Source organism: Apaloderma vittatum, unplaced genomic scaffold, assembly GCF_000703405.1.
Source record: "Apaloderma vittatum isolate BGI_N311 unplaced genomic scaffold, ASM70340v1 scaffold2799, whole genome shotgun sequence".
NCBI classification, from domain to species: domain Eukaryota; kingdom Metazoa; phylum Chordata; class Aves; order Trogoniformes; family Trogonidae; genus Apaloderma; species Apaloderma vittatum.
In genome coordinates, this window is record NW_009735641.1 from 128,730 (window position 1) to 145,649 (window position 16,920).

At 40.9% G+C, this 16,920-nt stretch overlaps 1 protein-coding gene across 1 annotated transcript in view; it reads left to right on the forward strand.

Annotated features, from left to right (window-relative positions):
• Positions 1–16,920, forward strand: part of LOC104279373 (dynamin-3) — a gene marked incomplete at its 5' end in the record, with an annotated part of 154,307 nt that overhangs the window by 112,429 nt on the left and 24,958 nt on the right. The window lies entirely within an intron of this gene.

Sequence of the window (16,920 nt, forward strand, 5' to 3'; positions counted from 1 at the left end):
TTTTTTACTATATATTTTAGAAAGGGAGGGCATTGAATTCTAGGAAAAGAAGAATCCACTTCAGTTATAACTAAAATTGGCTTCAGGCCAACTAGGTTTAAAAATAACTTTTAAATGAAGAAGTGTTTAATTATTTATTTTTTTTTAAAGTGGAAAAATGCCATAATTTTACAGACAGTGTTTCAGTCATTGCTTTGAACAGATGAATTGAATTTTACAATGAAGTCACGGTGTAAAGAAGCAGACCGAGTGAGTGTGCATGCGCACACATGCTGGATCAAAAGCAGTCCAAGCTACAGGGAGGAAACGAAATGGCAGGCTGTTTTTCAGTCTCTTTCTTGCTGCCTCACTATTTCAAGACTGCAAAAATGTGTTTCAGATAAAAACTGTCTTCTTGTGCTCCTTCATATTTACTAGTTCAAACAAAAACTAGATGCAACCTTGTTCCCACAATGTTCCCTGAGAAACAAAGCAGCCCTGGTTTATATTCTTGCAAAAGTGAAATAATCGCTGGCACGAGAGAGTTAAAAATGTGCAGGGAAAAAGAGATTCATAGTATTGCATCAGTTGCACTGACTGTAATGAGATGCAGGCTAGCGGCCTGAGTGATTTCAAAACCAGTCGCAGCAAAGCTGGTAACTGCCTTTCAGGGGTCGGGGGTTCAATAACTGTCACAGGGTTTTACGTTTCTGCTCTTAAATGGGACTGCTGACATTAAGCAAACTCCAGGAAATTTAGAAATGGGCAAACTTTTTTTTTATTATTTCTGTAATGTGTTCATGGTGGGCTCTTTACTGTGCTTTTGGCAAGGCGTCTGCATATTGAAAATATTTTTAAATTCTTCATTCTTTATGGCGCAGCTAATTTTTGTACCACTTGATGAAGGATTTCATTGAAGCTCTGTAGAAAGGCAAAAACTCTCTGGTTATGAAGTTTCAGACCATGAAGCCTGAGTGTTAACCCTGTTCTGGACACGTAGTGAGATTTGCCCTGGGGAAGGCAGTGAAGGTGGCCAACCTCTAAGGATGCTTTCCCAGCCCTGGTCAATGAGCACTGCGAGTTGGCTGATGGAGAGGAAGGTGCTTCTGGACTGTGCTACCCCAATCTCTGCCACAAAGGTCCTTTGGGCTCCAGGCTGATGCCTGCACCTGGAGATTCTGTGTCTCCAGCTCTCAGGGGAGCTGCAGTCAGGAAGCTCTAATTGCCCCTTTAGTGCAACGGGATGGGGTCACCCATGAGGGGGTCAAACAGAAGGGGAAGCACAGTCATCACAAGGCTTTAGGATGGTCCTACAATATCTTCTTTGTCTCCCAAGTCAATAACTGCACAAAACCCTGCTCCTGAGTAGTAACTGGGAGTAAATAAAAATTTGAAAGATTTTTTTTCTGCCAAAGATGTCACCCTTCCATAGCATTTACAGTGTAACAGGAAATGTAGTCATTGGACATGAGGGTGGAGGGCAGCTGGTAAACAGCCAGATATTTCTTTTTTTCTGATTTACAAGGGAAAACAAAATGCTCAGGAGAAACTGAATGCTGTTTTTACCCTGTTTTGGACAAAAACTAAGATATGCAATGTCTAGTGGGACGCATAGTGCATCCTGGATTTCTTTAACCTTTCCTACCTAACTTGTTTTTGTGGAGATGGGTTTATAATTACTTTCCATATGCCAAGTCAGACTCAAGTTCTGTGTTCTGTGTGAAATCCTCCATTCTGGACCTGCATTCTTCGTGCGTGCAACTCTCCTTCCATGATGACATGTGTTCCTGTTCTCTGGTCACTCTTCAGTTCCTGTCTCACCTGTTTCCCGGATCCCATGTGTCCTTTGACTGATGTCTTCCCTGTCCTTCTCTCTTTGTTCTGTTTTGTGACAAGTGTGCCAATTTTTGGCAAATTGGGATTTCCCACTAGGAAGAGCTACACGTGGACATTTTGTGCTGTTGATCAGTTTCTTTGGTGACTTTCATACCCTTGTTCCTAAACCCCCTCTTCCTGCAGTTGGAAACAAGTAATCTTTTCTTTAAATTCTTTCTCTTTTAAATTCAACCTCTGTTTTTCCTCTTTTGTAATCAAGTTATTTGTAATTCAAAGAGAGGATTGTTTATCATTGAATGTGCTACAAGGTCCCAAGAACATATGTTAAATTATTTAAGTGGGTATAAGCTCTGTGGTGGGTAGAGAGAAAGTTACCATGAGCTGTTGCACAAGGCATCAGGCCCATATTAGACCCTTTAAATAGCAGATACTTAAACTTTCCAGTTATGTTTGTTGTACAATATTATCTTGACCCGTTGAACAGTTCAGGTTTCCATACTGGGTGGCAGTATAGTTAAGCGGGGGGTTAAAGAAATCAACTAAAGAAACTAACCCAGAGCATTGAGTATAAAGTCCATGAGAAAAATTAGTCTCATGCAATGTAATTTGGCATTCAGTTGTAGTTCGGTGGTTTAAAACTCTGCTTGGTTTGCAGACCTAGATAATCTCCAGTGGAAGCAGGAGCCTCCACATAATGAACTTTCCAGTCACAGGCTGGTTGTGCCTAGCTGTGTTCTGTGGGCACTGTGTAGTTGTCTGTAGTTGCTCAGGACTACGTTCTGGAAACAACTGCTCTGCCATAATTCTAAATTATGTTTAATAAAGGTTATCTGGACAATTCGGATAGCAAATTCTCAGAAGCACTATCAACTCCTTATTCTTTGTTGTACACTGTTCTGCAGGGAATATCTGATGAGTGAATGCCATATGCTCAGAAGTGGTCTAATTGCAGCTGTCTAGGTCATGGCAAGGCTGGAAGGTGGGCATGCTGGAGTCAGTGGCATCAACTTCCAAAGCCCGAATTTCACCCTGTGTGAGTGGATGTGTTATCTTCAGTGTCGTACGTTTTTAGCGGACTGTTGGGTTTTTTCCTTGCTTTCTGTAGTCTGATTGCTGTTCTGCTAAAATACAGTTCTCCTTTCCTAGAACCAGTCCTGGCATTGTCTGATTGGGGCTGTGATTTCTGCCCCATGTCGTATTTCTTTTATTTAGTTCCATATTATTTGTACAGTTTCTTTTGTAAGCCACAGCATGATGCCGCTCCAGCAGCTGTTTTTAATATTGTGAATAGATACTATTTGTCTAGAAGCTGCAGTTGTGGACCAGGATCCCATTTTACAAAGTTAGAGTGAAAACACAGTTCCTTGCAGTCAAAGAATGACATCAGTGGACAATTACGGAGCAGTGTCCTGACTGTGTTTTTTGTTAAGTTTGTCACTAGCCATTGGAAATGGAGGGTCTAGAGGCTAACTACGTATTTGTCACTGATCTGACTAGCAGAGGACATGGGATTTGAGATTATTTTGTTACTAATGATTCATGTAAAGAAGCAGCATGATTTCTTTCACAAGAGTTCTCTCTTCAAGCCTGAGAAGGCAGTATTTTGAGTCGTTTGGAGCAGGTTCGGCAAGATGTCTTCATCTGTCATTATTTAAAAATACCTTGCTCCAACACCTTTGGAGTATGCAGTGATTACTTTCTGCCTGTCTTTTGATAACAATCTTTTAGTACTCTTATCTACCAGACTTCTTCAAGTAATCTCCAAAATTTGACACTACTTCATTTTGAGTGTCTGCCCTTTTCTGGTGGAAGCATCTCAGCTTAAAGTATGATTGGAAATTTGCTCAAATGGTTTTGTTGGATTAGTTGTTCAAGCGATTTAAAATCAGTAATCCTTGTGAACTAGCCAAGATGTAAGCATGCGTGTCAAATTCTCTGTCCTTTTGTTACAAAGGATTTTGCCCAAGACAGATTGAATGTGTGTGTGTTTTCAAAGACCCCTGGTGTCTTTGTTCAGGTACATGGAATGGGTTTCCTTTAGTGTATCTAAGTATCAACATTTTCCCGTCAAAATTCGTATCTTATCTGATGAGATTCCACAGGGGAGCTGTATGTATTTCTAGGGATCTGTGTCTGGAATAATCTGTGATTATTCCTTCCAAGCCTGGATCCTCTTGACTGTAGACCACTTTTTGTAGTGGGTCCTTAGCAGCAGAAGCTCAGCTGTTCTTCATGCCAGGTAGCTGGGTAGTTGTCTACAGGCAACATGAAAGGAAAGCAAGGGAACTCAAATTTACTTAAATACACATTTTTTTCTCTGGTAAGGCTCAGGAATGCTGCCATTTCATGAAAGATGAAAGGGTGTAGCACTTTTCAGTGTGTCTTGTTGCTCTTTTGTGTATTGCTAGGTTTTCAGGCAAAGTCATTCCTTCCTATGCTCTTTCTAGTTGAATCTTCCATTTCAGATATTGGAATGGTTTACTTGACCTAAAAGATGCTCCTGTTTTAAAGCAGTTACTTATATCTTATTTGCAGATGCTTTTTTTTCTCTGTGTGAAGCTCTTGCTTCCTTAGGCTGCTCTTTCATAGCTTTTTCTAAAACATATGTAACCATATATAGAAGAGCATTAAGCTATCTACCAGAGTTTACAGATAGTCACAAATACCTGAAAGATTGTCACAAATACCCTGTTCCTTCCAAATTCAATCCCCGACTGACAACGGAAAATTACAGTTCAAATATCAGTGATGCTACCTCTTTTGCTGCTGAGCATTTTGGTAAAAACAGTGCTTTACTATGGTAACGCCACAATCCCTTGAGCATGACTCTTCAATGCTTCCAACCTTCAATTTTTTTCTTGACAAGTTTTTGGCTATATCCTGGAAAATTTCTGGAGTCTGCTATGTGTCTACAGCAGCTGAAAATATGGGGAGCAGCGTAAACTGAAACACGTTATGTTCGGTATGTAAAGGAATAACTTTGGGCAGGGGAGGTTTCCAACGCAAATTAAAATGTCCACATTCACACTTAACAACCTAAAAACTCATTAGGGAGTGAGGTAAAATTACTACGAGGGTGCTACGAGTTTCCACGCAGTCTTCCTGGTTATCTCCAAAAACTAAGTGACTTTGCTGCAGAACCTAAGCTCTGCTTGACACAGAATACTTTTGCTAATATTACTAACCTGGAATCTCCAATAGTAGTTTTTTAGTCAGTCCAAGTTCAGGCATCACGGTGTTCAGATCCGGTCATTTGTTTGCAAACCACTGTAATTTTTCATACTTTTTTGAACGTAACTTTGACGAGTTTAAAGTCTCTTTGCTGGAAGATATGCTTAAAAACACACAACATGCTTCCAGAATGTTGTGCTAATTAAAAAAAATAAAAATTAAAGAAAAATATCCTTTCATAGCCAAAGTTGTTATACATTGCAAGTTATATCTGTCCTTTCTTTGGGCAGAGTACTTTCTTGCACAGCCTGATGTGTGTCTGATAATATATTCCAGAGAGGCTGTGCCTGCAGCGAGCTTTCTCAGTTTCTTTGGATGTCATATGGCAAGATATTTGAATCCGTAACATTTAGTTATAAAAGATGCATAATGTATTGAAATCCAGGCATTTATATATCTTGAGAGTACAACTGCGTGCAGTCAACAGAGAAGCACTCTCCAAGGCTGTAACAAAAAACATTCTTTTCACATTTCTTCCCGGTTTGCATGAGACACGTCATACAAGAGTTAGAATATGAGGCAGACTTTGCAAGTAGCCACGGCAGTTATTACCATTTTTTGGGTTTCCCGAAGAGAACTGTGCTCAGCAGGTTGTCCTGCTGCCAAAGGTCTTATCATGTGGACTGAGTATCGTAACGGAACAGACAACACCATCTTCATGTGTTTTTAGACATGTTATTTACTGGGGTTTCCCTGAAGAAAGCTTAGGGATTCTTTCCTTATGAGTCACTAACCAAGTGATTGTTTTTATATAAACTTTCCTTCAGCTGGTTAGAGTTGGAACACGCTGTCTTCTGCTCCTTCTGGGGTCTGACTTTTTTCTCTTAATTTCTTTTAATAGTTGTTCCTGCAGCCAACAAGATGGTTTGAACCTTGTGGCCTTCCTCCGCACCCTCCCCAAGTTCTGTAGTCTTGAAAATCACTGGTCTAGCCAGCAGAAATGCTGGTGGCCATCATTATTTGAGCGTAATTCCACTTTTCAGCCTTCTACTTTGCGAGGCTTTTTCAACTCTGCACCTTACTTGTGGCTTAGGGAGAATGCGCTGTTGACATTAGCCAAACTAGAACTTACATTTTATGTGCTGAAATTAAAAAGTTGATATTTGACTTCAGCAATATAAAGGTTAAAAGCTGTCAAGTGCTGTGTTTCCATAATGGAAATCGCTGAAGCTGGAGCAACACACATGCGTTCTCTTACACACCCCTGAATCCCTTCCCACCCTCTTTCGGTGGCTGCAGTGGAGTCTTTTTTTTTGTTCCCCTGCCAGTGGAGTGGTGTAGAGTCACTTTTAATTACCTCCTTCTACAGCTTTTGATTGCAAGCCCAGCTGATGGTGCCAGGGACTGAACCACAGGGAGATCTCCAGGCAAGTCCTGTGTCAGGCAGCCTTGCAAGGCAGAAGCTATAGAGTTCGCTGCGCTTCCTTGCGGTGGTTTTTTTTTAATTACAGATTAATTTTTTTAGCCTGAGACAGGAGCTAGGTAAAAATCTAGTAATGTGCTTGTACTTGTGAAATTCTAGGTTATGGTCACCAACTTGTCTTCTGCTCCCTGACCTCACGTCAGATGGTTATACTCTGCATGTACATGTATGTAATTATATATGTGTTTGACTTCACAGGTAACATATCCTCTATATACAGATTTCTTAAAATGCGTGGCATTTTTTAAGTCTAGAACTATGCAGAGTTCTTTGAGTCTTTTTCATAACTCAAGATTGTATTTCTTTATTTTTACAGGAACAGGAATGGTTTAGCTGGAATGAAAATGTTCATTCCACTGCATCATTAGGTACAGGCAACCTTTAGTTGAAGCCTAGTCCATTTTTCATGCTAAAGCTCTAATAGTTTGACTATTAATCAATGTGCAGGATGAATTTCTGGGGCTGAGAGAGCTTGTCTGCATGCCTGTAATTTAAGCTGAACAATTTTTTTTTTGTTTCCCTTATGAAAGGAAGGTAGCCAGAAAATAAATTATATTTTAAAGGGTTCACCTCCCTCTCACCCTCTTCTGCCATTCCTCTTCTGATAAACACCCAAGAAGTTTTCACAAGACAGCTATGGAGATTTAGCTGGAATAGCAGATCCTCAAATGTGGCATTTGATTTGGTTAGATGAGACTAGTGACTGACATGGTGGTTATCTCAGGTGTGATACTGAGTACCAAGGGTCCAGTCCAATTTGATTTTATCCATTTGAATGTTACTTTTAGAGTCTCAGATAAAGTTTTTCCTTCCCTTTTCTGTTACACGGAAGCTGAAAACAGCAGCCCATATGATAACAGGAGCATCAAGATCTTTAGTCAGCTATTTACCCACCTTTTCAGCTGCATTGCTCTTCTCACGTAAGAGTCACACCTCCTTACCAACTTGGATGAAGGCTCCTGGAAGTGGGACAGAAGGTGACAAGTCAGCTCACTGTACTGACAATGACAGTTTCTGTTTGCTCCTCCTGCTGTTCTGATCACTCTTCATGGCCAGGCCCCTCTCCTCCCTACATACAATCCTGTAGAGGGTGAAGATTCAGGGGACTGATTCTCCAGTTTGGAGACCGGAATGGGAAAATCATGCTTGGAAGGGCAGGAATTTGTTTCCTTACACCATTTCTCTAGTCTAACCAGTCTCCCTAAATCGCTTTGCACTGACCTCTGGAACACACAGTACTTCTCCAGCCCCTGCTGAAGAAAGTGGTCAAACAATAGTCCCCATGCCCGGTGGCTTCTTAAGAAGAGTCTTTTCCAAAGGCCACATTCCTCTTTTCCATAAGCAGCAGAAGGAGCTTTGGGTTGATGAGTGTATGCATGAAAGTTTTTGGAGACTGCTAACCAAATATCTTTGTTCTTTCCTCCCAGATATTCTCCCCAGCTTAATAAGAGAGCTGATGCAGAGCTCTTTCCAGCTCAGAGGCAGGGGAGTATATTTTGGAACGTGGACAAGGACCTTGTCGGGGAGTTATTTTATTCTTCATATAGTCCATATAAGATCCAGAGCTATTTCAGTTTAACTGTCTAGGGCTCCCGAAGAGCAGTGATGGAGACTGAAAAGCAATTTCAATGCTGTTGCAATAAAATCCTCTTGCTCTGTCCATGCAGTTTTATTTGACTCTTAAGGAAGTAGTGCAGCAACCCTGGAAACCAGGGCAATGTGCAGTGTTATCTTTTGCCAGAAGACACATAGCATCCTCCACGAGTGACCTTGACAAGGTCACACTGATCCTGTACAAGATGTTGTTCCTTCTCTTGGACCTGCATTGCTCACAACAGAGACTGCCAATTCATTTGCTCTTCTCATGGCCACATTTTAGCAGAGTCTCAGAATTATCTGCTGCTTAGTTAGAGGTGTTTGGGCTTTCTTTTCTTTTGTTATTGCTAGTTGATGAGCTCCCAGTCCGCTGCAGCAGCTGTCATTAGTCTGTCAGCATATAACTATTATTTTGCCCTGATTCTGTTTTTTTCCAATCCTTAAAGTGACCCATATCTTCCAGGACACTGTTCAAGCCCCCATTGTGTTGACAGTACCTCATAATTTTGTGTTATGGGCAGAAACAAATTTAACTGGCAAATTCATGCTATTTTATTTCCACAAGACAGATCCATTAGACGCTTTGAGGGTGCGATCCTTCAAGGCTGATAGTTCTTCCCATTTGATCACTTACTTATCTGTTAGACACCTTTTTAACTGTGCTATTCTTTCATAAATACTCATCTTTATATTGGCAGCCTCCTAAGGGTGTCACTTTGCTGAACCAAAGGTCTGTCAATCTTCCCTTAGTCTGAAAATGAGTTCATTTCTTGAGTCTGGCATGCTCTGCCATCTTTACATTTTATTTTATTATTTTATTTTATTTTATTTTATTTTATTCTTTTTAGAAACATGCTGAAAAGCCTTACATACAGTCATGGTTCAACTAACAAGACTGTACGTGCATGGGTTTTCTTTCCATTTTGATGAATGTGGGTGCTGCATGTGCTGTTCCACACACCCAAATATCATACTGGTGGCTTAATACTGTTTTTCTGCATCTGCTCCATGGGCAGTAGCAGGAGCTATTGCTTTACTTGGAGGAGATTCTGCACAATGTATCTTTCTCTTCCAAGTGTAGCGATGTATTCCCCCCACTGCTTCCTTTCACATCTCCTGTCCTGGTTAGGAACGAATGATAATGATATAGTAGGTCTTCTTTCACCTGAGATATGTGGTATAAGAGTGCAAGAACTTTTGCCTGTGAAAGCCTGGTAGCCACAATCCTTTGCTCTGTGGAACCCTATGGAAATCATCCTGCCAAATAGCAATCTTCAGGGCTGATGACTCCGGTTTTCCCCTGCTTAGGCCTGGAAGACAAGAAACTCCTCATGGCAGCCGTGAGGAGCTGAAAGCTCACGTGCCTGTGATTTCAGACCATGGTCTTTCCTCCATGGCTTCCTTGCTGCTTGCCTGGCCACGGACTGGTTTTCTCTTTCAAACCAGTTTTTCATTTTTATGTTGGTTCAGTTGCCATTCCTTTTCCAATGCTTCCAAACGTACAATCCCATTCCCCCAGGCTGGCTGATCTGTTACTGTGGGTTTCACGTAAGGGTTCAGTTTCTCCCACTCTTGTCATTCTTGGTTCGTTTGAACCATGGTTCACAACATTGTAGTTTCTTGCCAATAACCATTGCCCCTGCACACACACATTATCTCTGTGTGGGTGCAAAGAAGTACATGCATTGTAGGCATCTCAATTTAACTTGTGCTAGTTTATGCTGAGGTATGTTTCTGTCTAACTCTAGAAAGTGTTAGGGACAGATAAGAATTGTTTAATGTGGAATATGTAATTATCAATTGAAAAATCTACACGCTTTCAGATGCCTTGTCAACACTTCATGTCTCAAAATGTGTAGTATCCAGAAAACTGTGGTGGTAACCTTTTCTAGTCCATGCTGAAAATGTGAAAAATCAGTACTTTTTTGTGTTTGCATGGGACCTTTGTTCACTGTGATTAATGGTCCACTAACAGTGTCCAATACAAGTTCAGTGTAATGTACAAAGTGCCTTTGATGCCAGACATTCTACAGTGCTGTGCAGAAACTAAAGCTAATAGTCATAAGGCTGAGAGGACTGGAATGTTTTCAATTTACTTTTGAACAAATGACTTTATTGTGCCATTTTCACATGGGGGTAAATTCCACAGCCTTAGTGCCACATTAGACAAAACTTTTTTACCTGCTGAATTCTGTTTATACTTGGAGAAAAAAAACTAACCTTGGTTGGGGATTGGAAGGAATAAGACAGAACCATTAAACTTGGTGGGAATTTTGCCAGCAACTTCACTGGGAGCAGAGTGGGATGCAGGAGTACAGGATGGAGCTGAAGGATGATTTGTGGTGCAGAGCAGAGTTCAGGAATTGTGTGCTTGAAAATCAAACTTATGGAGGGCACTTGTAGGAAAAGCTTTAAAACTGGTTTTGCCACTGCTGAAATGTAAGGAAGCGGTTGTTTTAGTCTGAGTAAATGCTGGTGAATGTTGGAAAAAGGTCTCTAGTAACTACAGTTGGCGATAAATAAGGCTCAGCTCCTGAAAGTAACAATTCTGTAATAATTGATGAGTGTCCATAGCCATAAAGGAGTGGCATCTCTTGTCCTTAAGGGAAGAAAGTGTCTCCAAACTCACCATATTGCTATTGTAATAGTAAAGATTTTCAGACCAAGATATGGAAGCTTGAAAGAATGAGTCTTTAATGCTTATAGGATGGTCTAATACTATGGATTTGTAAAAATACAAAATACTTGTAAAATGACTAAGAAACATGGCTCCCTGCAGTATTGCTCTGAGTGGGAGACCCTCTAATGTTAATAAGTGCACCGTAGTCCTCTGATAGGTATAGTACAGAACTCACTCCAGTAACTCCTTTTGATCAAAACGTGAGTGTACATTAATTACGAACAGAGCCAAGAAGACCATATTTTTTTAACTAGGCCTTTTTTTGCACTGAACTGTTGTACTAAACAGCATTTTTAACAAGGCTTTTGTTTTGTGCATGTTATGTGGCTTTATAAATCCATAAGCAATCACTAAAATGTTTGAGTTTTATTTTGACTAATGTTTTTACTTTGACCATCTACATTTCATTAGTATTTTACGTTAAATGTCACTTCATGGAAGTCCATGCATCACCTAAAGTTGTCATTTTTTCCATTTGGACTTCCATGATGGCAATGATTTGTCCTCTAGACACACACCTAAAGGTTTTGTAGGCTGTCAAGAATGATGGGGAAAAGGGTCTGAGAGCTATTTCCACTTCAACTCGCAAAGCAGGGAAAGTCTGTCCAGTTTGTTTCTCCCCACTTGCTAGATTGCTCATTACTGGAAAAAAAGCAGTATGATGATAGAGGGCAACAGCTTTTTCATAGCCAAATGCTGCCATGAGTCAAAACAGATCAGGAGCATTATTTGGCAGTGCTGGGGGCTAAGGCAGTGCCAGTTCCTTCCCAGGTGACGCCCGTATGTGGTTTATTTCCATGAGGAGAACAATGATTTTGTTAGAAATCTGAACTTTTCAAACAAGTTTAAGATATGTTTCAGGAGTTGTTGTAAAGCCTTTCTCCCTGCGGCGGAGAATAAACCGTGTAGGAGAGGGCAGGATCACTTTTGTTTAAACCGGGCTGAATGCCTCTCTGTCCTGTCCCAGCAGCAGATGCCCGGCTGCCCTCTTCAAATGGGAAACACACGACTGCAGCGAGAGCCTGAGGCTGTACTAACTTTCCAGACTGGGTCGAGTAAGGAGCAATTACGTGCTTTTGCCTAAGACTCCTCAAACTCCCTCTCTCTAACTCACTCGATTCCTGCCCATCTGGAAAGGCAGGCCCCTCACTTGCAAAATGTCTTGGGAGAAGAAAGGAGGAGGGAATACGCTGTGATGGAAGCATCTCATCTCCTTTGTCTCCCAAATGCCTTGTCTACAGGAGGGATATAATCTGTGCTTAAAGGTGGCTCCCTAGGGGCCCCCAGTTTGGCAGGCAGACTAGTGGGGAACACATGCGCAGAAGCCGGAGGGTGTCTCAAATGAAATGATACTTGAGTCTCACCATGCAGGTCTTAGTAACCCATGAGTCTTAATATGACCATAAGGCTATAAATTCAGGGATTTTGACCTCAAAGTCTTTTGAGTATGTTTAAAAATAGCTCACCCATCCTCATTTTATCACTTCATATACTCTTGACACAATTTTGGAACCTGCCTCCATCCCATCTAGCAGGGGAACACTATAATTAAGAATCAGTTTTGAAAGGCTGTCCTCTCTTAGCTTAAGGCAGAGTAAGGCTTATGTATTTCGCAGGAGATTATAAACAATTCATCGGCTAAAATTAGCAGTAAAAAGGGAGCCCCAGTTCTTTCCTGTGCTGTGGTTTGTACCACAAAGACTTAGTGTTTTTAAATTATGACGGAGCTCTCTAAAAACCTTGAAAGCGTATTATGTTTGTGTCACTTTGGCTCAGTTAAGAATAGTCTCACCTCTAAGCCAGAAGGCCATGGGTTCAAGTTCCAGGCCTGCCCTTGGATTTAGCTGTCTCACAGTAATTTTATTGCAGAAAACATTTTAAAATAGAACCGTAAGGGAAGAGTGAAACTTTTATATCTGTAGCCACACTGATTGGGACAACACGTTAAACCACTGCTCTTACTACCCAGCTTTGCTGAGCAGGCATAAACTCTTTAAAAAGAGAAGGGCTAGCCCTAATGGTGTGGCAGTTTTTTCTCTTCTTGACAAAAACAGTTCTCAACCTTGAGAGTGTGTGTGTGAGCTACTGTCTTGAAAGAAGTTGGTGTTTTCACTGTGTTGCCACAAGGATGGGATTTCTTGATTGTACGTTGCTGTACAATGAAAAATGAGAAATCTCGACTGAGTCTTGACTTCACCTTTTGGAGAGAAAAAATATCAGTCCTTTGAACTGAAAATGCCATAGGTCTTTACAAAAGTTAGTTGCAAAAATATCCAGCTGAAGTGTGAGGTTAGGGTTGTTTGTGGCAACAATACAGCCAGGTGATCTTCACTGCAAAGGTAAACTCCAAATTGTGTCTGCTCGGACCTCAGGGTAGAGTGCTAATCACAGACCTCCTTTAGCTTTGCTACAGAGAGGAAGTCTGAGTGACTTCGAGTTTAAACTTTTTTAGGTTTTGTTTGGTTTGTGCCAAAGTGTATGTAACATGGTCTTATAAGTGTTTATGTTTGTTGCTTACAAACATGTGTATTAACTTACCAGAATCTCACTGTCTCTTAAATACAATTTGCTTTTATTTTAGGGAGGGAAGGATAAAAAAAAGGGAAAATCTTTCATTTTCTACTGGGTTTTGTAGAATACTTGGAAGGGTTTTGGCATATTTATACAAAAGGGAAGCCATGTCATAAAGCAGTATCTAATGTCATTCGGTCCAGGATTTTGTGCAGCACAACTCCATCTCTTCTTCATTTCTTCCCCTGAAAATCATTTTACTCAATAATTTTTAATTTATGTTCTTGTGGCATGAATCCAAAATGCTCCTAGATGGATGATTTTCTTTTGTTTAGCAATTCTTGTTACACTTCAGTAAAACTCTGTGTTTTCAAATTCCTCTTCTCTTTTGAGGCTTTTCTGCTAGAGGAATGTTGCAGATCAAATTTTTGCTTGCAAAGTTAAAGGAATTCTTAAACGGGGAGTATGGATGGTGGTGATTATTGACGCTCTACTGAGGTAAGGGTTCCTGCCAGAATTTGTAGACCACTGTCACTCTGCCTGATGGAGGCCTTATGGAAAATCCATTAACGTGTAAGAGAGCTTTGAATCTTAGGATCTGAATTATCAAATGAAATGTTTTGATGAGAATTCTGGCCAAGGTATGTTTGGCATATGACTACAATCTGGGAAAGGTAGATTTATCTGTGTACGATGCTGGTGGTTCTTGTATGTCCACTTGCTAAATTAGATTAAAAGATTCCTGTTGTTATTTTTTTCAGATAAGCAGTCACTGTGGGTGCTACAGAGACTATGAGAATTGGGGCAAGGGATGGGGAGATAATCCATCTTGTCATGGCAGGAATGTTGGCCCATTTAGTCACGTCTGGGATGCTGGTGGGGTGGTCTGTGCAAGGTTTGGGATGCAAGGTCTTTCAAATATCGGGGTAAAGGGTGGGCTAGCCAGCTAGCCTGTGAGGGGAGATGTCCACGAGACAGATTTCTGTACTGAGATGCAGTCCATGCTGGGAGAAAAAGATTGAGAATCCTTCCCAGAGAGCCTGGCGTAGCACTACTGGCTGAGTGTGAGGCAAAGGGGAGAGGAAATGGTGCCGCTCCGGAGCACAGTGGTCCAACTGTGTGAAATCAGTGTGGGTGCTATTAAAATGCCATCTTCCTCTCCCTTCCCCTTTCCTTCCTCCCTCCCTCCCCCTCTGCTGTCAGCCTGGCTGAGGAAAAGTCAAATAACGTACGACTGTGTTCCTTGGCATCACAACTGCAATTTCCCTTTAGGGGCTTCAAACTTGAGAATGGGAGGTTTTAAATCTTGCTGATTCGTGCTATTCCAGCAAGCATATGTGTGAGGAGAAAGAACAATGCCAGTTCAAAACAGAAATCACAAGTGAGAAATCATTGCTGCTAAATCAGGTGTTGCAGAGGCCAGCGGAAAAATCAGACTCTAAGAAAAGTAGGAAATTACTTTGTTTAGAGCTGGGAAGGTTAATGAGAATGAATTAGAAAGTGCTCTCTGTGTTTTTAGCCCCTAAGGATTTGAGCAAAGTTAGAGGGGATTTATTTACTGATTATCCAGACTATACAACTGGCAATAAGATTAAGTGAGGAATTTTGGAACATGCTGACATTTCTTATTTGCATCATTTACTGTGGAGATCATTTGTCGGTACTGCACTGAGTTTGTGGTGAACCAGGGCTTAGTCTGGCCCAGCAGAGATGGATCTGGTACTTCTCATGGCTCGAGGGATGTGGGGGTGAAAACAGTTTAACGTCCTCTTTTGCGTCCTGGAGAGGAAACATCAAGTTTGTCTAGGTGCTTATCAGAGGAGAATTTTGGAATATTTTCCTAGACATCATTAATTATGAAAAAGAGTGCAGTTAATAGGTGACATGTCGCATTAGATCAACTAAAAATAAAAGACAAGGCTGTAATTTATAGAGCTCCTGCACTCCATGCTGTACAGAGCTCCCCCACCACAAGACCTCCTCCAACTCCATCCCTCCTAGCTTGCGCATAGATACACACTCTGCCCTTCTCCTCCTGTATTAAAATTTCTTTAGACCAGACTCATAAGTACCAAAAAGTTACCATCTCATCTGGAAGAAATGAAGGGGGACGATGGATTCAGTACACGATCTGGGAAAAAGAGAATTGTGATTTTTATTTTTCTTTCTGAATGCCTACCTCTGAAACGATTCCATGCTGTGAAAAACATGCAGCCCCTATTATACACATAGATACATGAAGTCATAAATTGTGCTTTAAACATGTAATTTTGGGCAATGCGTTTTCCAAGACTCACCTGCACCAAACCGCCATCCATGCACTGAGCACTTTTTTGATCTCATAAAATAATTCTTTTCCCTAAATCAATCCTTCATCCAAGTCTTGTGTACTGTTGCTGGAATACGGAAAATTTTATTAGTGACCCTCTCTTGCCTTGTTACTGCTAAGTAAAAAGTCCTCAATAGTGATCAGTTCTGCCAACATTCGTCTAAGAATGGTTTTGATAAGGAGGTAGACAACAGAAATGAAAGGCAAGGTAGTATTTCAGACTTCATGATGACTCTTAATACTTCTCGCATCAGCATCATGGATGACTAATTTTCTTGCTTTCTATTTTCGTCGTCTTTGGTAGGAGCTCCAAGGCTTCTATTTGTTTTCCTTCTTAGGGAAACTGCATACCACAGCTTTAATCCTTTAATTGTCAGATGTCTGGCTGAGGCCTCCACCCATTGATTACCTCCTTTCACAGCAAATGATCCTGTTCCCTTCACAATTAATGGCCACTGCTCGATCAGATTGTTGTCTCTAGGAAAGTGTTTCATGTATTTGGTAACAAATGCACAATAAATCTCTCCATGAACATCTTCTGGACTAATCACCACATTCTGAGCCTTCATCATCATGACTTGAATTCCAGGGTAACTTGCCACGATTTGAGACTCCTAATATCTGTTGGCCTCCTTCTACACTGAAATAATGGCAAATATCACACCAGTAGCATCTCACATCTTAGGTGGTTTTTTTCCTAGCGTGCTCTTATAAATATGGGGCACTTCATGTGTTGTTATGACAAGGAAATTCTTTGACTGAAAAGTTTGCAAATTCCAAAGTAGTATTTGTTTTATAAACAAAGGTGCTGTTTTCTTTATGCCAGCCTCTTTCTGCTTTTGCTTGTCCAGCAGTCTGTTCTGAAAGGCATGAAGCAGCTGTTGGCCCCAAACCAAAACTTACAGCGCAGGGAGAGTTATGTAAAAAGTCCTTTGTGTGAGAGATGTACATGGCAGCAAATGGTGAAATTGGAGTACAGATTCTTTGAGGGGAGATGACTATTCGCAGCAATGTTTTATTTTTTACTTGGTTTTTGCATAGAACAAAAAGAAGAGTAGAAGATATTGTAGTTACTTTCTTTTATTCATTTTCAGAAAGGTCTTTTCTTGTTGCAGTGGTTTCAGCTCGTAATTTCACGCTGCTTTGCACCCAATATCATCTGGTGGATGGAAGGGGCTGCAAGAGGTTGTCTAGTTCTGCTGCCTCAACACAGGATCTCTATACCTAGGCCATTTCTAAGCAATGTTAGTCTAATCATTGTAGGAGATACTACAATGCTCCTAGTCCATCTATTTCTGTGTTTCACTGATTTTACCATATAATAGTTTATGAATA